Source organism: Budorcas taxicolor, chromosome 5 (genome assembly GCF_023091745.1).
Source record: "Budorcas taxicolor isolate Tak-1 chromosome 5, Takin1.1, whole genome shotgun sequence".
Classification (NCBI taxonomy): Eukaryota; Metazoa; Chordata; class Mammalia; order Artiodactyla; family Bovidae; genus Budorcas; species Budorcas taxicolor.
This window is the reverse complement of record NC_068914.1, coordinates 161982448-162006868: the sequence shown is the minus strand read 5'-3', so window position 1 is coordinate 162006868 and position 24421 is coordinate 161982448. Positions and strand designations below refer to the sequence as shown.

Sequence of the window (24421 nt, the reverse complement as noted above, 5' to 3'; positions counted from 1 at the left end):
CCTATTCATCTTCGCCAACACTGGGAGACAGACTGGCCAGAGGGGCACAGATTAGCCACGGGACGACCCGCATCTGCACACAAAAGGCAGAGTGTGGAAAAGCGGCTCCCCGGGCCCCCATTCTTCGCCGCTGAAAAAGCCAGATTCAGGGAAATGGCCATTTAAACAGCTCTCTCCCACCCGTCCGCAGACAACAAGCCACAATTGTCTGTCCGCCCGCCACGCTCCCCCCCTCCTGGGGCCAGTGCGCCTGGAAGGAAGTGGCCTGGGGCCTGCAGCCAGAGGGCCCGGGGGTCCTGTGCATCCAGGGTGGGCCCACCCTTGGCCCCCAGCACCTGCCCAGGGCTCCCGACCCCACAGGGGACAGTCAGGGAGGGCAGGGTGCTTGCTCCCAGTCTGACCTTTCAGAGAGACGGTGCGCAGGGCGCTCCAACCTGGGAAGCAGGAATGTGACATTCTTTCAGGATGGACAGACGGCGCTTCTAAGGATTGTAGACAGCTGTGCACACAAACTTCCCTAGAGCACCTGCAGAGCGCGGACCTGCTCCGGGCCCACGCCCCACCTCCCTGTTCCTACACCGGCTTCCAGAGCGTTGAGAGCCTCGTGGAGGTTGCTGCCCAGAGCAGGGTAAACGCGGAGGTTTCTGTGCCAGGCTCTCCAATAACCCATCCTCAGAAAACAGCACCCTCTCCGAGCAAGATGAGGCCCCAAAACCCTGCCCTGCCCTGCACCCAGACTCTTTGAATCTAAGAGATAGAAACCTCTGTCGATCAAAATATGCGTCTTGACCTTAAGACGTGGGGCCTCAGGAGGACGGCAGGGCCTCTGAAGACAGCAGGACCGATCAGCTCCCACCAGGCGAACGGAAGCCTGGGGCTCGGCCAGAGGCACTCAGAGCTCCCCCTCTCACCACGACGGCTCTAAGATCCCCGAGAAATCTGTCTCTACACAGAACAACCCCCTCCCCGGGGGAACACACACACAGCCTGGCCCTTTCCACCTTAGAAGCAGTGAACTTCACAGGAGTCCCCCTTTCAAGAGATCCCTCTGAAAGCACAGCCCGGTGGAAAGGAAAGTGAGGAACTGTGGTTCCCTTGGTGGGCCCCGGAGTCCCCTGGCAGAGGGCGCAGCTGGGATCAGCCCCTGGGTGGCTTGCTAGCCCCCAGGGACCACCCAACACCAGCAGAGCCAGCCACTCCTGAAGCAGGCCGGTGGTGGAGGGCGGGCCTCCAGTTCATCCGAAACTCACCGGGCCCTCTCCGGGCGGCCTGGGCCTGCAGCAGCACCCCCATGGTGGGGGAGCGGCCTCCTCTCCCTTCAGGGTCTGGACCCAAAGCCAAGGGCAGGAAATGGACACCAGGCCAAAGGAGGCGGCGGGCAGCCTGGCCTCCCACGCCTACCTGCTTCCGGAGAGCCAGAGGCCAGCTCGTTAATTAGGCTGGGAAGCAGCTGAACGCTGCCCGCCCGCGCTTCGTGAGGGCCAGGAGCTAACCAAGGCCCGCCTGCGCTCCCGGCCACGGCGGCTTGCAGGGGGGCTGGCGTGCCCTGCCGGCCGGGCTGGGGGTGGGAGGGCACCGCGCAGTCCCGGGGGCCAGGGGCCAGGGGGCGAGGGCACGGCCACCGCGGCAGTGGTGAGTCCCCGGGCCGGCTGTTCCGCAAGGGCAGCCGGGCTGAGCCGAGTGCACGCGGGCTGCCCTCCAGAGCCCGGGCCTCCGAGCCAGCAAGTTCCCAGGAGCGCCCCGGGTACTCGGGGCGGCACCCGCCCTGCGAGAGCCCCGGGGCTCCTTCCCTGGACAGCAGGTGCAGGGCCGCCCCTCCCACAAATGCTTCCTTCAACTTGCCCGACTCAACCAAGTCCCAAGAAAGAGATCCACTGCAGCGCCGAGCTCTGCGCTCAAGCAGGCAGGGAGGACGGGGGCCGGACTTGGTGCGCGGCCAGGCGCTCCGGCGGGCGAGCCCCTGCTCCCAGAGCCGGCGGGCCCCGGGCTCGCCCGGAAGGCGGCGCGGAGAGCGGGGTGCGGGCGCGCAGGCCTCGTCCGGGCTCCCTCCGCCCGGGCCCGCGCCTGGCCCGCCAGCGTGGAGCGCGGGTGCCATCTACCGAGAGCCGGCGGACAGAGGCCGGGCGCCGCTGCCCACGAGCCGTGCGGGGAAGGGGACGGCACGGCAGCCGCGGAGCGGGCCGGGGCCCGGAGGCGCCAGAGGCACCGAGGCCGCCGCGTCCGCGCCGCCCGCCACCTCGGACCCGGGGCTGAGCGCGGCTGCGGGATCCGCGCGGGGCCGGGCAGGGTGCGCGCCGGGCGCCGGGGCCCCGCAGTGGTGCCGGGCTGGCCGGGCCGAGCGCAGCGGCGGCGGCCGAACGTGCTGGAAGCCTGGCGCGCGGGGGGACAATTACCTTCTTTCAGGAACTGCGCGTGGATCAGCAGGACGAGGAAGCAGCAGAGCGCGGCCCCCGCGAGTGCCCAGAGCGCCTTCAGGAGCTGCATCGCGGAGTGCCCGCTCGGCCGGCGCCCCCCAGGTCGAGCAGCAAAGGTCCAGGCGCCGCATCAGCGCCCCGCCGGGTGCAGCCGCCGCGGCCGCCCGCTCGCGCCCTCCATCCGCGCCAACGCCGCGCTCCGCCGCGACTGGAGGTGCCGCTCCGGGAGCCGAGCTGTGTCTTTTTGGGCAGGGGGAGGGGAGCGGGCGGGGGCGCGGGGAGCGGGCGCGCGGGGCGGGGAGGTTAGCACCGAGGCTCGGGCCGCGGCGGCCGCCGCTCCGGCCGCTCGGCCACCAGCGCGGGCTGCGGGGCGCCGGGGGCCCGGGCGCGGGGGGGTGGCCGCCGCGGCCCCATGAATCAGCCCCGCCGCCGCCCCCGGAGCCGCGCCGCCGGCAGGGCTCGGACGGCGGGCCGTGGATTGCGCAACGGCCCGACCGCCGGTCGCCTGTCGCCTCCCGCCGCCGCCTTCCTCTCGCCGCCGCCGCGCTCGCTCCGGCCCGGGGCTCAGGGGGCCGCGCCGCCGCCGCCGCCGCCGCGGAGAACCGAGCGCGGGGCCGGGACTGCGCGCCGGGCGCGGGGCCGCCGCACCATCGCCGCCGCCGAGGCCCGCGCGGCCGGGCCCAGCCCGCAGGCAGAGAACTTGCGTGGCCCGGTGGCCCTCGAACGGTGCCGGCCTCCGCGCTCCCGGAGCCCGCGCCTCCGCCGCGGCGGCCGGTCGAGGCCCGGCCCGGGCTCCCGCGGGCCGCCTGCCCGGCTGGGCCGGTGGCGGCGGCGGTGGCGGCCGCGCCGACAGGTGGGGCCGGCGACAATGCGCGCCTCGCCCGCGGGACGCCGCCGCTCCGGCCCGTGGCGCGCGCCCGCCGCCCGATCGGCTCGGTCCTTCTGGGAGGACGGCGGGAGGGGCTGCGCGGCGATCGGACCCCGGCCCGCGCCCGCCGCCGTCTGCGCTCCTGCCGGCCCGCCGAGCTGCCGATGCGCACTGGGCCGCGGAGGGGGCCCAGGGGACCCCTGCCGCCCTGCAGCGCCCCCGCCTGGCGCGCCGGCGGGTCAGGCGAGGCCGGTCCGGCCGAAACCCGCGGGTCGGGCTCCACCTAGGCGCGCAGGGGCCTCACTGCAGAGGCGGCCGAGGCGGGGCCCGAGCGAGCGGGGACCTGGTGCACCCAACCCCCCAGCGCTCCGCGGCTCCCGGGGGTGGGGGGACGGGGGAGCGGGGACCTCGGCCCAGGCGTCGCCACTGCCCAGGACTGACCCGCGGCGGCTTCTGAAAATCTGCACCTCGTCCTGGAAACACACTCGCTGCACATTCCGGCCCCAGTAGGTGCCATCCTTCCGGCCAGCGGGCTCGGCGCGTAGGCGCTCAGTCAATGCCCGGGGCTGCGCTCGATGCAGGAGCGGGCCGTTCCTGGCCCGGCTTCCTCCCGCCTCTGGGAAGCGCTGGCATTAGCTACCAGCCCGTTTTCCTCACCAACTCTGAGTCCCGGAGCCGGGGTATCCGTGCCCAGTTCAGCGTCCCGGAGGCCAGTATCTAGGCCTCAAGGCAGTTGTTTGCCTGAATTGAATTTCAAATGCAATTCCAAATTCCCAGCGAAGAGCTTTGGCTGGGGATCAGAGAGGGAGCCTCAGCCTGATCCTAATCCCCACCGTGTGGGGTGGGTGGGGCACAGGAAAGGGTCCCACCCCCAGAGTGTCATGGGGAGCCTTAGGCCTGGAGAGCAGGCCCCAGAAAGCTGCTTTCTGCCTGCAGGGACATTGATGTGCAGGAAGGGAAAGGGGCCACTCCTGGGAGTGCTCCTGGAAGTCGGGTGAGTCAAGGCCGTCCACCCACACTTGAGGACACAGACAGCAAGTCACTCTAGACCAGCACCAAGGTTGCCGCCGCCGCTGCCTACCTGGCCTGAGCTGCTGTGCCAGCCCCGGTGGGAGGGGAGGCCGCCCCTGAAGCAACCCCGCACGTGGGCTGTGTCGCTAGCCAGGACCCCTCCCTGTGGATGGTCTACGAGACACGAACACCCGCTCTGAGCCCCTACTTGGAGAAGTGGCTGCAGCCTCAGACAGGCCAAGCAACTCAGACCCTGGCTTGTGGGTGGTGGGGTGGGTGGGCGTGGCCCTCTCTCCCCTCGCATGGACCCTCAGAGTCCCATTTCCTTTAACAGCCTCTTCCTTGGCTTTCACCCCCAGGCACTTTGCAGGAACCACCCCCCCCCACCCACCCCCCCCCCCCACCCGGCAGCAGCCTCTGGGGAGCCGCCCTTGCTAACAGAATAGAGCCTGACCTCCACCAAGGTCACTGGCGGTCAGTCCTCACCTCGTGCTGCGCTGTCCCCCTCAGAAGGTTTGAGGATTGCCGGGTCCTTACTACACACAGCCCCCCAGGACCCCAAAGGGGCCTCAAGCAGAAAGCAAGGCCAGCCTCTGACATCCTCTGTGCCCAGTCAGGTGGCTACTACTGGAAATTTTGAAAATTGCAAGTATTCTCCATTCCCCAGGAGAAGTTTTACAAACTAACCATTTCGAAGCTCCTTCTATAAAGAGAACTAAGAGAAGAGAGTTTATAAAGAGAACCGTGGTGTAAATTTATTTTCAACAAGTGCAACAGGAGGGGCTGTGCCGTGGGGACCAGATTATCCTCCGGCTCTGGGGTCTTCCACAGAGCAACGCGTGTGGCATTGCTTGTGCCCTTGGAGGAGTGACAGTGACGACTGGGGGCCCCGTGACAGGTCCACAAGAGGGGATTGGCCGTGCCACTGGGGAGTGAGTTCAAGGTGTCTGAATGAATACCACACACACCGCAGGAGGGGACACCCAGGGTCTGATCAAAGAGACGCGTCAAAACAAGCGATTAAGCCACAACAGCGTGTGTACGCACGCTCAGTCACTTCAGCCGCCTCCAATTCTTTGCCACCAAATGGACTGTAGCCTGCTGGGCTCCTCTGTCCATGGGATGCTCCAGGCCAGAATACTGGAGTGGGCTGCCACGCCCTCCCCCAGGGGGTCTTCCTGGCCCAGGGACTGAGCCCAAGTCCATTGCCTCTTGCATTGGCAGGTGGGTTCTCTGCCACTGGCACCACCTGGGAATCGCCCCTCCCCCCAAACTGGGACTCAAATTGAGGACAGTCTTCAGGCCAGGAAGTGGGGGGAGTCCTGGAGCCACTCGCTCGAAAGAAGGGAAGATGCTGTAGCCAGAGGTGTTGGAAGCAAGTCCAGGACTCCAGAGCCAGCATACGTGACCCCAGAGGAGGAAGCATGGCTCAGGAGCAGAGGCCAGGCCTTCGCAGGTGGGAGTTGTGGAGCGAGCTGCTGTCGGCAAGGGTAGCTCAGGCCAGAGCTCTAAGTGTGCTGTCCGAAGAGAGAGAGGAGTCTCCTGCCTGGGGAGGGGCCCAGAGGGCTGGAGGTAAGGACTGGGTGTGGAAGACACACCTTTTGTTTGCTGTGTCTCTAACTGAAACGCGACATTCCCTTCAGTTGGCCACGGAGGCAGTAAACACAAGAGTTTAGGTGTAACTGTGATTTTTGTCACTACCAGAAATTGCAGGAATCTTCATATCACATTACAGCTCATGCAGATAGCTTGAAATATCACCCTGACTTCCAATTATGGTTGTCCCACTGCCAGACATTTTTATGTAATGTTTTAATAAGGAAGCAAACATATTACTGTATCAAAATAGGTTTCCCAACATTTGATAAAACTGCATTTCGATATAATTGGTTTTCTTAGTAATCTTGTATGCTTTTATGTTGTTCTGAGAAGGGTTTCGTGAGCGTCACCAGATTGCCAAAAAGGCCCACGGGACAAACAAACCTGGGGTCTCGTGATCTCCTGAGAAAGGGAGAGTGTGAGAGAGAGACAGAAAGGGCAGAGTGGGCATCTCTGGTCATGCGCAGCAGGTAGGGGCAGAGGACAGAGGCAGGACCATCCCCTGGGAGGGAGGTACACAAACATCCCCAGGCTGCAGCCAGCCATCATCAGGCCAGCATGGGCCTTTGCTTGCTCACCAGCTCCACTGCTCCTTCCAAGGGTGCCAAGCCGTCCATATGCCCTGCGTCTTCCCAGGGAACCTACAGTCAGCTCTCCTGGTCAAGCAAGAACCCTGCTGGGCCAACAGGAGAGCGACATCAGTGACCACTTCCACACTCATTCCTGCAGAGAGAGGACCTGGCCAGGAGGGCGACCAGGTGTTTGCAGAAAGGGACGGAAAACCCAGGACATGAATACTCTTAACACATGCCCCTGGGCGGGGGTGGGGTGTGGAAATCACTAATGACTCAGAGAAAAGTAAAGTCATACAAATAATAATTCAAGTAGCATCCTTCTAGAAGAAATTTGAGAGAATGTGCACTAGTGAAAGAGAATAAGTTACCGCGGGAAAAAAAAGGGAAAGAAAACAAGAAGGAAACCTTGACAATCAACAAGACTAACCAACTTGGGGCTCCAGGGGACACCCTGAGAAGTAAAACGGGCATGAGTGGAAAGCAGGCGTGGAAATTAAGGGGTGCCTTGAGGAACAGAGAGTAGAGAGAAATAGATGGGAGGGTCGGTACAGGCTGAGACGTGCAAGGTGTCAAACATCTATCTACAGAAAGTTTAAAGGAGAAGGTAAAAGGCAACAGAGACTAGGAAATTCGGACAACCGAACACACGTCCTTGGATGGCAGCCCCCAGACTCAGGATAAGTCTGATTCAGACCAGGACCCAAGACATGCAAAGGATTCGGAGAAGCTGGCAGAATGAAGAGAAGGAAAAACGTATGTTCTGGGAAGTCAGACACAGATGGACGCTGGGGTTTCCGTTAGCAACGCAGCTTCTAGAAAACCCCGGAGCAGGTCATTGGGTGCTAAAGAGAAAAGTTTTGGCACCTAGAATTTTTATACCCAGCTAGACTATCAACACGGTTCCCCATTTGAGGGTGCACAAGAATTCGGTTGACCGGCCATGTGTCCACAGCAGGAAAATGACCTAAGGTGACGTCCCAGCAGAAAAAGGAATCAAGGAGCTGGGTGTGGGAATATGGGACTGAAGAATACCTAGCATATTTGATTCTTTAGATGTGAACTAAGCTATAAAGAATGTGCTTAAAAACACATTAGGCCCTCACCCTTGGAAGAATCGCCTTTAACTGGTAACACCTTCACTATGAAACGTCACGTCTTTCTTCATAGTGCTGGTCACACATTTGCTATCTTTGCCGAACAACATTTATAAAGTAGTATTGTAAATGACACTGATCTCTCGGTTTGTTTTAAAATCCACAAGTAGACAAAACTCAGAAAAGTGTTTATTGTAGAAGGGTAAACACACATCTTAAACCTTTAAAATTATATGAAACAAGGGAAGGTGCAGTGGTACTGAAGTGGGGCTTCCGATTTTGCCTGGCTCAGAGTGAGAGGTGCTCAGGCCCTGCCCTGGAACTCGCTCCAAACCATTATGCCTGTCTAACCATTTCCTAACAAGGCTGATCAGAAGCAGTGAGTCAACAGCCACAACATTGGGTAAAAATAAATAAATAAAAATCACAGCGGGAAGGCCCAGATGATGAACAGTTTTTTCCCTGGGGAAAAGGTCAGGGTGTGGGAAAGACTGAAGCAGAATCTTGCTTTCCATTTGTTATTTGATTTTTTTTTTTCCTAACGTGAGACATTTAACCTCTGTGATTTGAGAAAACCTAGTATTATAAAAATACTGTAAATGAATCGCATTCTGTCCATTTAACGTAACAGTCTGCACTTGTTGAAGAGGACGAAGCGGCATTTATAGAGGGAGATGACAGATATAAACAAAACAGAGATGGTCACAGCTCTGTTTCTGAATAAGTGTGAACACACTCCAACAACTAAAGACCACGAGAGCAGGAGGGGCTGGGGGGCTGGCCTCGGCTGGCGGAGAGAAGCCCCCGAGTGGAAGGGAGTCACACGTCTTTCTAGGAGGGGGAGGACCAGGGAGATGCAGCAGGTGGGGGCCCAGCTGGCAGGCTCAGGGCCGGGAGACCGGGTCCAGAGTTCTCAGAGGGGACCAAGTTGCCAGTGAGCGTGCCAGACAAGGAAACAGGAGGCCACAGGCAGAGGAAGCCATGACGGGGAAGCGCTGGAGGCCAGGACTTGGGTGAACGCAGCGCAGCCTCGGCCCGCCAATGGTGTGGGAAGGAGGAGGATTCTGGGCTGAAGCTCCGCCTCTTCTGGGTCCAGGTGGGGAGAACAGGCCTGGAGGGCAGACTGGGCCCAGAGTCAGGGCCTCATCCCCACCTGGGACCGAAGCCAGGGCTGGAGGGACGGCTGGAAAGGGACCACCACTGTGTGCATGGGTAAGCCTGCAGGTTGCTTTAAGGGACCCAGCTCCAGTCAGCAAGACTAGTTAGTTTACGCAACAAGTGGGCATGGAAACAAAGAGCAGGGTTTCCCTGGACGCACCTTCGGCCTGAGGGCGGGCTTGTCTCCCGAGGAGGGGCCGCCCTACTCACAAGGGGACCCTGAGCTTGACCATCCCCCTGCCCCCACCCCAGGGCCCTGGTGTCCTTGGCAGACCCCAGCTTTACCACCAGACATCCATCCCAGCCGTCCCGGAACAGGGGGGTGCCTGGACCCAACTGACGCCCAGAGCACACGGCCCCTGAGTGGCTGAGGGCACGGAGAAGTCCTGCTGGGGACACACTCCTGCTCTGCGGAGGGCCATGGTGCTGGAGAGGGGTCAGGCCAGCAGCCAGGGGTGGCCTTAGCTTAAGAGAAGGGTTAGGGGCCTGAGCGGGGGCCCCAAGCTCAGGTCAGCAGCTGCGGAACCACTGGCCAGCTGTCAGGCCCTCTGCCCCTCAATCCCTCACGAGTGCTCGGGACTCGGACTAGAGCTAATTGGGCAGATGGCACCTCCTGGACTTGGCTCCCTTCCGCACGCATGGAAGGGGCGACATCCGACCCTCAGGGAGGCTGGGGGCACGGGCATCGCCGCGGGAGCCCCAGCGAGATGGGCTAGGCCACGCTGGCCTGGAGTCACCCCAGAATGCAAGCTGTGAGCTTAAGCCGTGATCCCGTGTGGAGGGCAGATCCCCCGGCAGGGCTGCCTCCTCGGTCCTTTATACCCGGTGTAGTGGGTGGGCGGGGGCGTCCAGACCGTGTCTCTGGAGCAGGAGTGAGCAGAGCCAACGCAGGCTGGAGGGGGGGACGTGGCTGATGTGAAGGCTGCTAGTGGAGCGAGGGCGGCAGGGACGCTGGGGCGGGGGCCAGCGTGGGTGTCTGTTCTCCATGGGGCTTCAGGACGGCCGGGGCCAGGGGCCAGGCTCAGTCTCCACCACACTCGGACCTGTGTGGTTGGGGGTGCGTCCTTTCTCGCTCTCGTTTCTTCTGTGGGCACCCAGCACCCCCAGAAGCGTGTGATCTCGGTGAAACCCCCCTTCCCGTCACCCACAGGCCAGTGCTAAGCCCCTGCACCCACGGCCGCTCACGGTAAGCCCCCAGGCCCTCGTCTCCCTGCTCGGGGACCGCCTTGCTAAGGCCCTGGTGTCTGAGCTCACCATCGGCCAGGCTCAGGCAGGAACCGCAGGCTGAGGCTTCCTCCTCTGTCCTCCCCCAGTCCCCCGAGCTGTGCCAGGCCCCTTGGGGAGCAGGGCTGAGTCCTGGAGCTTTGCACCCCACGGACCTCCCCACTGGTGCCAGGCGCCGAGGAGGAACTCAGAGGATGCGACACCTGGGTGAGGGCTGGGGAGGGGCGGGAAGGCGGGTGGGAGTTCCGGGCCTCATGGAGGAGCAGACGTGCCCCCTGCAACGACAGCTTCCGGGGGCCCAGCGGCTCCCCTTCTCCGGCCTTGCAGCAACGCCTGTGTGGCTCCGGTTCCTGCCCCGACCGCTGCGGCCCCGTCCTCTCCTGTGAAGCCCCGCCTGGTCTCTGCAGGCGGTAGCCCTCACTGCTACACCCTAGGTGAACCTGTTACCTCCCCTTCACTCAACGTGTCTCCTGATGAGCCAGAAGGGAACTGCTACCCACGGGGGAAGCCTGGCGCTCCAGGCCCCTGGAACAGCTACGCATGTGCTCCCCTCCCGGGGCCTCGGGGGCTGGAGCAGGCCAGAGTGCGGCCGGCTCAAAGCATCCAAGTGAGCGGCCACTCTAGGAAGCAAACAGGGAGGTTCTGGTTTTGTTTAAAAACAGCTCCTGTTGAAGAGTCCTTGATGCAATATAGTCAAATTCAAGATGTCCCAACCCCAAATCTGAAAGTCACATCCTCAGAACACCTGGAGCACATTGAGGGTGTCCAACGAGGTGCACAGGACTCAGGGGAGCCTCTCTTTATTAATAACAAAGCCTCTGAGACCAGACAGCAACAGCAGTGCCTTCTTCCAGGGAGGGGTGGCGGTCACAGGAGAACCGTGGGGCGGGACACCACACGGCAGGCGGGAGGAGGCAACGGGCTCTGCCGTGCCAACCAGCGCGAGTCTCCCAGTCACAGGGGTGGGCAAAGAGCAGACAGGACAGCCCCCAGCGTGGCAGCGGGACCACGGCCACAGCTAGAGCCCTGCCCCGGGCCCCTTATCACAAGTGGTCCTCACAGTGACCTCCTGAAGCAGACGTTCCCCACTGACTGCTGAGGAAACAGGCTCAGGAGCTCAGGACCCGCCTCGAGCCAGGCAAGCAGGGGCTGGGCTAGGGCTGGGCCACCCGGCAGCCCTCACCACCCAAAGAGGCTGTAACATCCTCAGAGCTGCTTCAGCTCTTCACCCATCCATCACATCCACCTGTACACCATCAGTCCACCCCTCATCATCCAGCTCTTCATCCCTCCATCCATCATCCCTCCATCTGTCCACCCACCCATCCATCCATCCATCATTCCATCATCCACACATCCATCCATCCATCATTTGTTCCATCATCCACCATCCATCCTTCATTCCATCATCCGTCCATCCATCCACCCACACATCTATCCATCTAATCCATCTATTGTTCTCTCTACCCAACTGCACATCCTATACATGTCCACATATGTGTTCATCCGTCTGTCCATCCACCCACCAATCCTTCCATCCATCTAGGCACCCATCACTCACCTATTCATCCATCCATCCTCTGTCCTCCCATCTGTACATCCATCAACCCACCATCCATCACCCATCTATTCACTCATCCATCATCCATCATCCTGCCCTCCATCCATCCATCCACCTATCCATCCATCCACCTATCCATATTTGCTTCTATCCACCCAACTATCCATCCCCCTGTCCATCTATTCATCTATCTGAACATTCGTTATAATATGTCTATCTATCACACATCTATTCATTCACCCATCCATCTACCTGTCCACCAATCCATCCATCTGTGTCTCCTTCCATCCTTCTATCCACCCATCTGTACATCCACCCATGCCCTACCTGTGTCTGACTCTAGTCCAAGCAAGGAGCATGCAGGCAGCAATGAGACCCAGACTCTTTCTCCTGAAACTTCTCCTGGAGGAAATGAACATTGGTCCTGGGCAGTCCCAGTCCCGGGAGGGACATGCTGTGATTAGGGCCAAGAGGGGCTTCCTGGAGGCTGAGCACAGGGCTAGGTAGGTGGCAAGTCCTCTAACAGGGCTGAGGACTTCCAGAAGCTGAGACCCCAGAATAACGAGGCTTCTATGCAGACCGAAAGGCCTCTATCTGAGGGAGGAAAAATGCCAGATTCGGCTCAAAGCAGGCAGAGCCGGCAGCGGTGCGGGGCTGGCCTGGCCTTCCGAGCACTCCAGTAGCTGCTGCTGGGACTGAGCACCTTCTGCTGCTCAGGCCAGAACCAGAGGCTTCCCAGCCACCGCTGTGGTGACAGGAGCCGGGTCTGGAACCATCTCTTCCGTGCACATCTGGGAGCCTGTCCCTGCAGCGGCACCAAGGCAGGCCCCTGCACCTGGCCTCCAGAGTGGGTCCTCGCATGTTCCCGAGTCCGCCCTAAGTCCACGTCCACGGGCCCATCCAGGGGCTCCAGCCAGTCTCCCACCTGCCCCTGACCATGCCCAGCATCCCCCAGAGGCGTTCCAGCCTGGCAGGGGCTGGTTCCTGCTCCACCCCCACCCCACCACCCCAGGCTCCAACCCCTGACGTGCACCCCAGCCCAGCCACTAGGAGGCAGGTGGCACCATACAGACATTGGCCAGACCACACGCAACAATGGAGCTCCAACTCCCAGCCCACCCTACGGCCATCAGTGACCCTCAGCTTCCCTTGTTTCTTTTCCCATTTCCAAGTCAGGACCAACCCGAGGAGCCAAACATGTCCCTAACCACTCACACGGACACCTCGCTCTGATCCACAGCCCAGCCAGCCTGGACCCGGCCTCTGACCAGCCCCTAGAGGCCGGCCTTCATTCTCCAGGACGGCCGCCCCTGCCCGCAACGTGCCCAGGCCCTGGACCACAGTCTCTGCTCCTTCCCCCCGGGGGCAGCCTTCCTCTGCCCCACCAGGCGGAGCTCAGCCGCTCCAGGCGGGGATTGGGGGCCTCCCTCCGACTCACGGCCCTCCCTCCTGACACCCGTCTCCCACCCCCCAGCTGCTTTCTCCAGTCACCACCCCCCATGTGCAGGCCCATCCTTGTCTTGGGCGGCTTTGGGGAGCCCAGGCCAAGACCCCATCGCCCAGCAGAGCACCCTTTCTAAGGAGCACAGCTGGGCAACCGTCTGCACGGCCCTCCCAGCACTACCAGGCTCAGGAGCCTACAGGAAGGAGCCCAAAGTGGTCCTGGAAGGGATGCCCATGACCGCTGGGCAGGAGAGCCTCCTCCACACTCAGCAGGACACCACCCAGCCGCTGCCCTACCCCGGGGGGCTCCTTGCCTTTGACCTCTGGGGCCACAAAATCTGTCCATCCAGGAGCTGACCCTCCTGCGACCCTGCCTGGCGAGTTGGAAGCAAGACCAGATGTCCCGGGACCACTGCTGCCCAGAGGGCAGCCATCCCTGCGGCGGGTGGGGATTGCTCCAGGTGTGGGGGCAAGAGGTGGGGAGAGCCAGGCCTCTCCTGCTCCCAGGAGAAGCCGCTTCTGAGCATGCAGCGGCCCCCGGGCCTGTGAAGAGCTGCTCACCTGAGGCTGCCTCCAGGACGAGCAGGCCCCCACCACAAGAAGACTCTGGGGGCATCACTGCCCAGCATCCTGCATCCAGGGACTCAGGAGTCTGGGCCAGCTTCCCCCATCCCCTGAAGAGTTCAGTGCTCATCCTTTGAGCCACTGGTGGGGCCAGACAGACCATTCGAGGCTCAGGACAGTTCGCCTTTGTCCTTCCAACCTAAACACCCACCGCCATTCCCTCTGGAGAAGTGTGCAAATGACCCCCGGGGTGAGGATCGGCCCCTTGTCTGCTGGCATCCTCACGGAGCCTGCACAAAAGCCTTGCTGAGACTCCGAGGAGGAGGTGGCAGCCGACGCTGTTTGCTAAATGTCAGAGAATCGGCTGAGGGTCAGCAGCCACAGCCTGGCTTGGGGAGGGGAGGTCAGATCCAGCCCAGCATCCAGTCTGGAGAGGGTCCTGCCCCCGGGACACACAGCTGGCCCAGGTGCCAGCCTGCGGTCCACCCAGGGCCCCCAGCACCACGCCCTGCAGAGAGGCCAGGTCAGGAGAGGAGCAGAAGGCTGCACCCGCCTGAGGGCAGGGCCCCGGGGGCCTGGGGAGTTCCGCAGAGTTTGGGAGGGACCCCCTCTTCTCGTGGAGAAGCAGTTGGCCCCGTGCTGACCCCTGATGACCAGACCCATGCATGTGGGGAAGGGCCCAGAAATGGGGTTCTGGGGCCCTCGAGGCTGTGACCTGACCCCAGGGGTCCCCGTCCCACATCCAGGCTCCATCTCCTCGGCTGTGACTCCCACTCTGCGGGGAAGGCTAGGGTTCCCGCTGAGCTGCAGCCACGGCCCACCTCCAGAGCCACAGGCCACCCTGTGGGGTCCCCAGTGCTGCTGAGGAACATTCCTGCTTCCCATGCACTTCACTTTTCAGAAAGGGACTCCAGGGTGAGGATTTGGGGGTGTTGACAGCAGCGGCAGCAGGAGCAATATGCCGGCCTTCACTTGGCGTGTCCTCTGTACCCCGACTCCGGTCCAGGTCCTGCCTCGGTCCCAGGTGAAGTGAAGTCGCTCAGTCGTGTCTGACTCTTTGCGACCCCATGGACTATAGCCTACCAGGCTCCTCCATCCATGGAATTTTCCAGGCAAGAATACTGGAGTGGGCTGCCATTTCCTTCTCCAAGAGGTAGTTACTATTGCTAACTCCTGATGAAAAGAAACGGGGGCTGTGCCGGGCCGGACCCCCGAGGCCATCTGCTGAAGCCCACCCCTGGCCCCCTCCCAGGTCCCCCGGCAAAGGGACAGACATTACCTGGACAGCGTGCAGCGAGCACGAGGCCCGGGACCTGACCCTGAGCAGCGACGCCAAGAGCCAGCACATCAGCGGCTAAATAAGGTCACAGCCCGCGTCAGAGCATCAGAAATGGCTTATTGATTTTAAAAACGTGGGGGCGCCTTGTTGGCGAAAGTGCTTTATTACACCTGCTGCGTCTGGAACTTTCCAGCGGGACCATCTCCACCTCGGTAATAACAAAAGTCCATCATCCCAGCTTGGGTCAGCCTGCTGACTCTCAGAGGAGCGCGAGAGGGAGTGGGTGTCAAAGCTCTATAAACTCTCAGGCTTACAAACTGCCGAGGCTCCTGTTTCTCATCCACAGTCCGTCCCCATCCCCAGAGGCCCCAGCCGGGTGCCCAGGAGCCCAGAGGGGCGGGCGCCTCTGCAGAGCAGGGCAGGGCCAGTGTGGACACCAGGCCCTTGTCACTCAGTCCAAAGCACACCTGGGACCCGAGGTGGAGCCTGAAAGCCGCGGTCGTGAGAGCAAGGCCACGCGTGGCAGGTGTGGGAGAAACACGCCCAGGGCTGCCTGCCTGTTGGGAGCCAACACCGGCAGCCCCCACTCACTTCTGGGTCGGCCTCACTGTCCACAGGGCAGACAGAAGGTTCCAGCATTCTGTCTTGGACCACGGGGACCCAGCAGGGGGCTGTGTGCTGCAGGATCCCCGGTGAGGAAGCTCCCGCAGCCCTGCAGAAAGAAGGGCCCTGCTCTCCGTGTGTTGCGTCCACCGCGGGCTCTGTGTTTCCACCTCTGAGACGCAGGATACTCCAAGTGCTCCACCCAGACAGGCCTGGACCGGCATCAACGTCCCGCAGAACCGCCAAGGAACACACGGACCCCGGGACAGGGCAGGCCACGTGGGCGGGACAGCGCCCCGATGAAGGGTGGGCAGGCGTCCTCCGTGTGCGTCACACACACCTCCCCATCCACGCCTCCCTCCCAGGATCCACGTCTGATGCCGCTGTGAGTCCTGGGACCGCCACGCCCACAGGAGCCGGGTGTCTCCCACCCACGGCCTGTCCCCGGGACGCAGAGGTGGGCGTGGGACGGAACCCGTGTGTCCAGGAACCACCGAGAACGCAGGTGCCAGGACGGCTGTCACGGCCCCCATCGGGTCTCGGGCGCACCCTCTGCTAAGTGCTGGGGCCCCGAGTCCAATCTGGGCGGCGCTCCCCCGGGGCTGCCCCCGCTCTGCTCACGTGCCCACCCCTCTGGCTCCCGGGCACCCAGCCGTGGCCTCTGTGACGGGGCACCAAGGATGAGAACACGGGCGCTTTGTCAGAGTCCTGACGGATCAGGTGCTGAGGAGGGCGCTGGGGGGCCCTCCTTGGGGCCTCGCTCCGATCACCCCAGTGCCCCCGTCACCCCCAGGGCGGTCCCGCCCCACCCGCCTTCCTGTTCACGCCGTGGCCTCGCCTGGCCCCCACTCCGTGTCCCTTGCTCCTCCCAAAGGCTCAGCTCAGACCGGCCCTGGTTCCCGGGACAGTGCAGCCCTCGGTCCCAGAAGACCGATCTGCGGTCTGCAGGGGCTGCAGCACGAGGCCCTGAGAACCTGGGAGTCATAGAGGCCAGTCACCTGCTTGCCTGGAGGTGGGGGGGGGGGGGGTCCTCTTCTCCCTGGGGAATCGGGCCCGCCCTCCTGAGAGCATCCATCATCACTGGCTTTGGACGGGATCCATTGCTGGGGGCCCACATAAGGTGGCAGAGCGCCCACCGCCCTGGGCAGCTGGCTGCATGACAGAGGGCACAGACGTGGGCTCGGATGGCCGGCCTGCCCTTCTCACCTGTCTGGAGGCCCGAGGTCCGGGTGCTGCTGGCCTGGTTCCGGGAGACAGCTTTCCTGCTGGGCCCCGGCTGGCTGCACACAGCTGTCTCCCTCGACCCCCAGCGGGGTCCCCACTGCAGGGCCTCCTCACCCCCCAGTCCATCACACTGGGGTCGGGACTGCACCCTGTGACTCTGGGGACACGACCTGGTCCATACACAACACGTGCCAACTGTATCCTCGGCCCCGAGCAGCCACTCACATGCCCTCCCTCAGAGCCCAGAGGCCGAGTAGATGCCCACAGGTGGACTGAGCCTCTCCGGTCTGTCTGGCCCACGTGGCTGGCAGGCAGGGTCTCTCTGGACCTCAAGAGTGACCAGCCTGGTCCGGCACCTGCTTGCCCTGCGGTCCTTACTTGCCCACATGCCCTCCAGGCCTCACCTGCCCTCCACTCCCGGAACCCACCTCCACGTAGTGGTCAGGAAGCAAGCACTGCTTGGCCAGATGGATAAACACACAGGACAAAGACTCCTCTCCAGCCACCCTCACGCCCTCAAGCTGGCCCCAGAGGGAACGTGGAGAGGACCCATATGGGCCCCGACTCCGACTAATAACTTCATTATGGGCTTGGAGGCCACGTCCCTGAAAGTAATGGGCTGCTTGGAAATGCAGACGATTCTGGCTCTGGCACCCCGAGAGGTGCGAGGGTGATTAGCACCCATGATGTCAGCTCCGGAGAGGGCCGCCTTCACGTTGAAATTTAATTTGCCTGGTGGAAAACGCGCGACTTTCAGAAACACCCAGGGCCAGGAGCAAATGAGTGTGTGTCACCGAGGAGCCGGCGACGATTTGCCAGCTCCCGGCAAATTGAACATAAGCTCACATTACAATGCAGCCGCAGAGAGCGGGACGCAGTAATGACCGCCGGGATGGTGTGGGGGTGGGAGGGAGCGGGAACCGGCCAGCCTCCGTCCGTCCGTCCATCCAGGAGTTCCTGTCCCCCCGCCGAGCTTCCCCAGGACCCTGTGCTGACCCTTCGGGTGGGCAGGTGCCCTCTGCCTGGGGTGGGTTAGAGGTGGACGCTTCTGCTGGAGGAATGGGGGGTATGCTTCCCTCTAGGAGCCACAGGCCAGGCGGGGCGACTTGAACCTCACACACTCACTGTCCCGAAGTGGAGGCTGGGATCTGAGGTCCAGGTGCCCCAGGCCGGCCCCTCCCGAGGCCTCTCCTGGGCTGGAGACGCCGCGTCCTCCACCCGCCCCCAGGTGGTCGGCCCCCTGAGCGTGCGTGTGTCCTGATTCTCTTCTAATAAGGACACTGGTCCTGCGGGATTGGGGCCCCACCCCTCTGGCCTCGCTAATCATCTGTAAAGACCCGTCTCGGGCTGAGTCTGGGGACGCGGTCCGCCCGTGACTCCGGCCCCACTGCCCCTCACCGTGCCGGCTCTAGCGTTGCCACTCGGCCACGACCCCCCAGCACTCGCCTCTGGTCCCCTGACCGTGGACACAGGTGCCCGGCTGGCTCCCCATGTGCTTGCTTCCTCAGGGACCCACTCACTGTGCGGGCCTCTGTTCTCCCCACAGGGCCGAGCTAGGCGGGGTACACGACCCCCAGAGCCGATCAGGGGCGCCGGGGGGTCCGCAGCATCTCCCACACCCGCTCCCCCAGGACCGGCGGGGCAGCCAGCTCCCTCGGGCGCGCTGGGGCTCCCGGGCTCCACCTGGTTCCTGGTCCTGACAGCCTTGCTCACTCTGCGAGGGTGTTCGCTGCACGCTGGCCATGCTCAGAGCTCCCCCAGTGCCGCGAGGAGGCAAGGTCACCCTGCGAGGACTCAGAGGCTGAGGGCGGCCCAGGAGGCCAGCCACGAGGGCCCCTCCCCTCCTGCTGCCCGCCACACACACGCAACTCCCCACGCCGCCTCCAGGGAGGTGTGCTGGTTGTTTTCTGAGATTTTAAGGCCAAACTTGAGCCTGGGATCCCAAGGCATCAGGGGTCTCTCTCACACCCGTCTCCTCAGAAAGGTGACACTCTAGCAAACACATACCAGCCTTTCTGCCACAGGACCTGGCTCTCAGAGAAACCCCCGCCCCAGACACGCAGGGCTCCCCACCGTGGCCTCCCAGCCCGCAGGCTGGCCTAGGGGCGCCCGATTCTCTGAACTGCTCACCCCTCCCCCGTATCTACAGAGCATCTGCACGGCTGGGTGGGGGACACAGCTGATCCGGCCCCCAAGGAGAGAGCGTGTGATCTCATAGAGGGCACAGCAGGGCCCGGGGCCTCATCCAGAGCAGGGCCGTCGGGGGCGAGGGCATGGGCCGTACAGCTGGCGGAGGTGAGCGGAGGCTGGGGCGGGAGGTGGGGATGCTCCAGGGGGGTGTGGCTGGCCCTGCATCTTTTCAGCAATTCTGGGGAGCAGGCAGGCACAACAGGAGCATGGAAGCTGCCCATGAACCACCGGGCGTGGTGCCAAATGGGCCACCAGAGCCCCCCACACACGGCCCTCTCCCCCAGCCCCATCAATAGAAAGAGCTGATCACAGCCTTCGCAGGAAAGACCCCCCGCTTCAAATCTGGCAGGACCCTCAGACTCAGATGCCATCAGCCTGGGTGCCCGGATACAGTTCTGTGCTGGCCATGAGGTCCAGTGGGGGCCCTGGGCTTGCTCCCCCGTGTGCATCACAGGCCTGGGCTGACCACTCAGAGGGTACCCACGCAAGGTGCCTCCACGTCCTGGGACCTAACTGGTGTCCAGGTTGCAGGAAGCTGAGAGTGTCCTTTTAGAACCTGTGGCTACTTCCCAGCAGTGGCCAGCACCCAGAGCTGGGAGGAAGGTGACAACCACCTGCCCGACTGAGATGCCTCCTGTCAGATGCTGACGGGAGGCCCCCTAGGGCTGCACACGGAGCCGGGACCAGTGCGCAGGGAGACGTAGCGGGCGGGGGCCCTCGCGTCCCTGTGGCTGATCCCACCATGTATCTGTCCCCTCGAGCACCGCTGAAGGACCACATCCCAGTCCACCCCCGACTGCACCCCACCTGGCTGTCCACGGGAGCAGCATCCACTGTGCAGGCTCACGGCCCCATCCGCCCCTGGGAGCTCAGCCCTGTGGCCCCCAGACTCCTGCCAGCCCGGCCCCCCCTCGGGGATTCCCAGCTTTCCCTTCACAAACCAGAGGCGTCTCGACACAGGCCTGCCTGGGACGCATCCCTCCCCGGATGAATACAGATGGCATAGGCTGATTTAAATAAATCTATTAATTATCCACAGCTTAGCATGTGTGTGTATGTGTGCAAGCTACGGCTTCTAAATAATGTAATTTCGGAAGCCCCGGCATCTATTACATTTAATTGCCTCTCCCTGCGGCGCGCAGGATCGAGATACACAGACAGCGTGCCGCCCCCTGGGGAGCCTGCAGACCCCGGGGGGCCGCTCTGCGGGAGGCGCCGGCCCCCTCACCCCACCTCCACGCGGCCCTGGGCCTGGGGCTGAGGGCAGGGGCTGGGAGCATGCCCCGAGGGCCCCTGCCTCTTCCCCCGGGCCCCTGGAAGCCCCCCAGTGGCCAAGACAGACTCATCTCCTCTACCCCAGACCCCCTTCTGTGCCCCTCCCAGACTCACAGTGACAGACCTTCCACAGGTGGCCGCCAAGGTCACGCTTTCAAAGCTCCCAACATACCTGACCACCCTGAGGAGCCTCCGAGTCAGGTCTCAGCCAGGACATGAGGTCCGAGCACCTGGACCCCCAGTGGGCAATCTCTTGGGCAAGGAGAGTGCAGGTCTGGTCTGGGGTGGGTCTCACAAGCAGGGGACCTCAGACCAGCTCCCCTAGACATCTGACCTCTGACCAGCCCTCCGGACGCCTGACCTCAGACCCGCCCCCCTGGACATCCATGGGCCTCGGTCTGGGAGGACACGCTCCTGCTCCTGGAGAGATGGACGTGACCCCAGGCCACTGGCCCCAGGCAGGTCTCCCGAGGCCCCAGAGGCCAGGCTCTGGGCCCCTGGCACTGCTGGAGAGGAGGGGGCTGCTCTGACCTTGCAGGAGGGCGACCTGCATGTGCAGGGTGGAGGGTTCTGCTCCCTGCAGAACCAGCCGTGCTGCAGGGCCACGAAGAGCCCTGAGCCCACAGTCACCCGAGCCAGCAGCCTGCGCGCCGCCCTCAGACACTCACAGAGCCCTGTCCGCCCGCCTGCACCAGGCCCTGGGCAGTGCCTGGGAGTCAGCAGTGAGTGGACGGTGGCAGGCTGCCCAAGGGCTTGGGTCTGGCGATGGGGAGCTCCCGGCCCCTCCTCTGATGCTGGCGGCTACTTGAGCATCCCCCTGCCTCCATCTCCACTGACCGGATGGGACACCTGCCCACGGCGTCTCCGCAGAGCACAGCCCAGAAACTCGGACATCTGGGGACAAGTGTGCCCACACGGTTGTGAGCACAAACAGATGGGGGAGGGCGTTCTAGGCCTGAAGGGATCCCCAGCATTTGATAATTCTCAAATTACACCCCAAACACCTGGGGAGTTTGAAATAACAATCATTTGGTGGTCTGATCTGTTAAAACAATAGGTTTTAATATTCATTTGTTACTGGCAATAAATGGCCATAATAATTTGATGATTAAGCTGCTATGACCTTCACTGAACCTTAACAGTTCTCATTTGCATTCTCATTAAAATGACAGTTTCCCTCTCATTCTTTGAAATCCGTAATACTCTCCTTCCCAGAATTTGCAAAGCCTCCCTAAAGAGTAATTAACTCATGTGATTAAAAATGTAATATGTTGGGAACATTTTTTACTTCAGGAAGGTACCAGGTTAAAAGTTTTAATATGCACTGTATTCATCATAAATCATTTTGATTAAAAAAAAAAAAAACCCTCCCAGAAAGAGAAGTAAATGGGAAAGCTTCATTGTCAATGTTGGATTATGATAATTTCCTTCTTATCCTAATTTTTATTAATGGGAAAAAATGATAAACTAAACTAACCCGTCAAACTTCTGTACTTTCAAAGCCACAGCCCAGGCTCCCAGGCGCTTTCCCCCAGAACCTGCCTGGCCTTGGGGCCTTTCAGAACGTCCAGAAGTCACTTGTCTCCCCAGTTTTTCAAAGGCCCCTGCAGGCCCCCGGGAACCTCTGAGCAGCCCTCAAGGATGCGGACAGCTCGGGGGGAGGGGCTCCAGACAGAGGGTGCCCATCGCCTGCCCCCAGGGGCACGTCCTTGCTGCCCGGACGCTCACAACCGGAGGACGGAAGCCTGGACAACACGGCTGTCCCCCCAGATCCCGGAGGTTCAATGCATCCCCCCAGACCCCGGCGGGCTCAGTGCGTCCCCCCATGGCTCAGTGCATCCCCCCCAGACCCCGGCGGGCTCAGTGCATCCACCCCAGACCCCGGCGGGCTCACTGCATGCCCCCCAGACCCCGGCGGCTCAGTGCGTTGCCCCTCCAGACCCCAGCGGGCTCAGTGCGTCCCCCCATGGCTCAGTGCATCCCCCCCAGACCCCGGCGGGCTCAGTGCATCCACCCCAGACCCCGGCGGGCTCACTGCATGCCCCCCAGACCCCCGCGGCTCAGTGCGTTGCCCCTCCAGACCCCAGCGGGCTCAGTGCGTCCCCCCCAGACCCCGGCGGCTCAGTGCGTCCACCCCAGACCCCAGCGGGCTCACGGCATGCCCCCCAGACCCCGGCGGGCTCAGTGCATCCACCCCAGACCCCGGCGGGCTCACTGCATGCCCCCCAGACCCTGGCGGCTCAGTGCGTTGCCCCTCCAGAACCCGGCGGCTCAGTGCGCTCCCCCCCAGACCCTGGCGAGCTCACGGCATGCCCCCCAGACCCCAGCAGGCTCAGTGCGTGACCCCAGACCCCGGCGGGCTCACTGCATGCCCCCCAGACCCCGGCAGGCTCAGTGCGTGCCCCCCAGACCCAAGTGGTGTGTCCCCTACAGGCCCTAACACCAGCTGAGTGCCAACTTCTCGGCCGGGTTCTGAGAACCAAGAAGCCCTCTGAGTGGGACGCCTGTCAGAGGAAGACGCACTGCAGTCCAGGCCTGTCCCCCAGGGTCTCTTCTCCCCATCTGCCTGACTGCGGTCTCCCCCTGACATCCCTGTGCTGGTCGGCCTCCACCCAGGGTGGCACCTCTGTTTTTCCCGTCCCCACAGGAGAATGAACGAATGAGCCCAGGAGCTGTGATGAATGGCCCCCAGCGGGAGAGCAGAACTGGGCAGCGACCCCCTCCAGGCCGGGGGTGTGAGCCAACCTCCCAGGATCCCAGTTCTCAGCCTCTTCCCTCGCGGCCGAGCCCAGGGGCAGGAGTGGGTGCCATGTGGCTGGGCAGACCCCAGTGTGCACAATAAACATTTACCTAAGGTTTTTCTAGTTGTCAGTGTGATAAACGGACCCTTGACAAAATCAATGGATCAAGTAAGCCAAGTTAATCTACAGGAGACCCTCCTGAGGGCATGTCCCCCTCCGCCTGTCACTCAGAGCGCTGGGAGGTGAAGGTGAGCTCCCCTGGGCTCTGGGGGCTGAGCTGAGAGGTGGTTCCCTGTCCTCTGGGGCCAGGATGGGGCAGAGGGATGGAGCTGGGATGGGGCTGGTGTGAACATGTGTCTCGGGAATGCAGAGATCCTGATCACAGGCGAGGTCTAGCAGAGGACCAGCTGCTGGCAGGAGGGGGTCCCAGTCCCAGGATGGCTGGGCCGGGCCAGAGCCCCTGGGCATCGGGATGCAGAATCAAGGAGACCCTGGGGAGCCTGGTCCATAAGGACCCCTCCCTGGGCAGGGGCCAAGTCTGGGCCCAAACCTCACCCACGCCCACTTGCCTCTTTAGGAGACCAAGCCGAGTCCAGTTAATTTCAGACCAATTCAATTAGAGCAACGCGATTCAGTGGAAACCATGTGATCTGACTTACAGATTTAAAAAAAGCCAACAACCTCTCCAGCACATTCCGTCCTCCAGACTCAGCACCGCCGGCCCGTCCGTGGGCCCCCCTGGCCCTTGAAATGAGCCGACTGCAGCCCCACCTCCACGGACAAAGAGGTCCCCTGGGTGCGTCTGTCCCGGAATGGGATGACTCCGCCTCCTGCCGCCCGCACAGGGCCACTGTCTGTCCTTGTAAGTAAAGTTTAACAGGCACCGGCGTGCGCCTATTCCCTCTGGCAGAGGGGAGCAGGTGGACAGGGCGATGGGGCTCAGGCCAGAACCGCTCCCATCTGGCGGTCGGCTGACTCACGGCTGCAGCCTGGGCCCTTCATCTCCAGAGGGAAGGGCCCTCGCCTGGGTCACCAGCTCCCTGGCCAGCAGGTCACTGTGCCCACCCTCCAGCCCAGCTTTGCCCAGAGACCGGGACCCCGAGCTCTATGGGAGCCTGGCCTGAGGGGCCATCTCTGGGGTGGGGGCTGTAACCAGCCGCTCCCCCCGACAGGGACGCATGAGCCCCGCGTGGTCTTCCCGGGGCAGAGGCCAGGCCTGTGCCCTCCTGCAGAGCCTCTGGCCTGCAGCCTGGCAGGGCCTGGGAGCTTGGCAGGGCTTCCATGTGAATCCAGACCTGTCCCAGGAGCTAGGGGGCTGCCAAGGCCCTGCCCTGCTCTGGGACAAGAGGGGCCGCCGAGACCCAGAACAGAGGTCCCCCAGAACAGGGAGGCCCCCCAGCGCCAGGTACGCGGCTGAGGGCCCAGGAAGTCCAGCCTTTGTGGGGGCCACTGGGCACGGAGGGCTCAGGCCTCTGAGGTCACAGGACCCTGAGCCGGGTCGGCCTGTATGTGGCCACTTTCCAGACAGCTCCGTCCCAGGAGGAGGGCCCTGGGGCCTCCCAGCCTGTGGGGAGAGCCCCCTGGAGACGAAGGGGACC

General features: G+C 62.7%; 1 protein-coding gene across 1 annotated transcript in view; it reads right to left on the bottom strand.

Annotated features, from left to right (window-relative positions):
- Positions 1–24421, bottom strand: part of TAFA5 (TAFA chemokine like family member 5) — a 179187-nt gene that overhangs the window by 104852 nt on the left and 49914 nt on the right. The window lies entirely within an intron of this gene.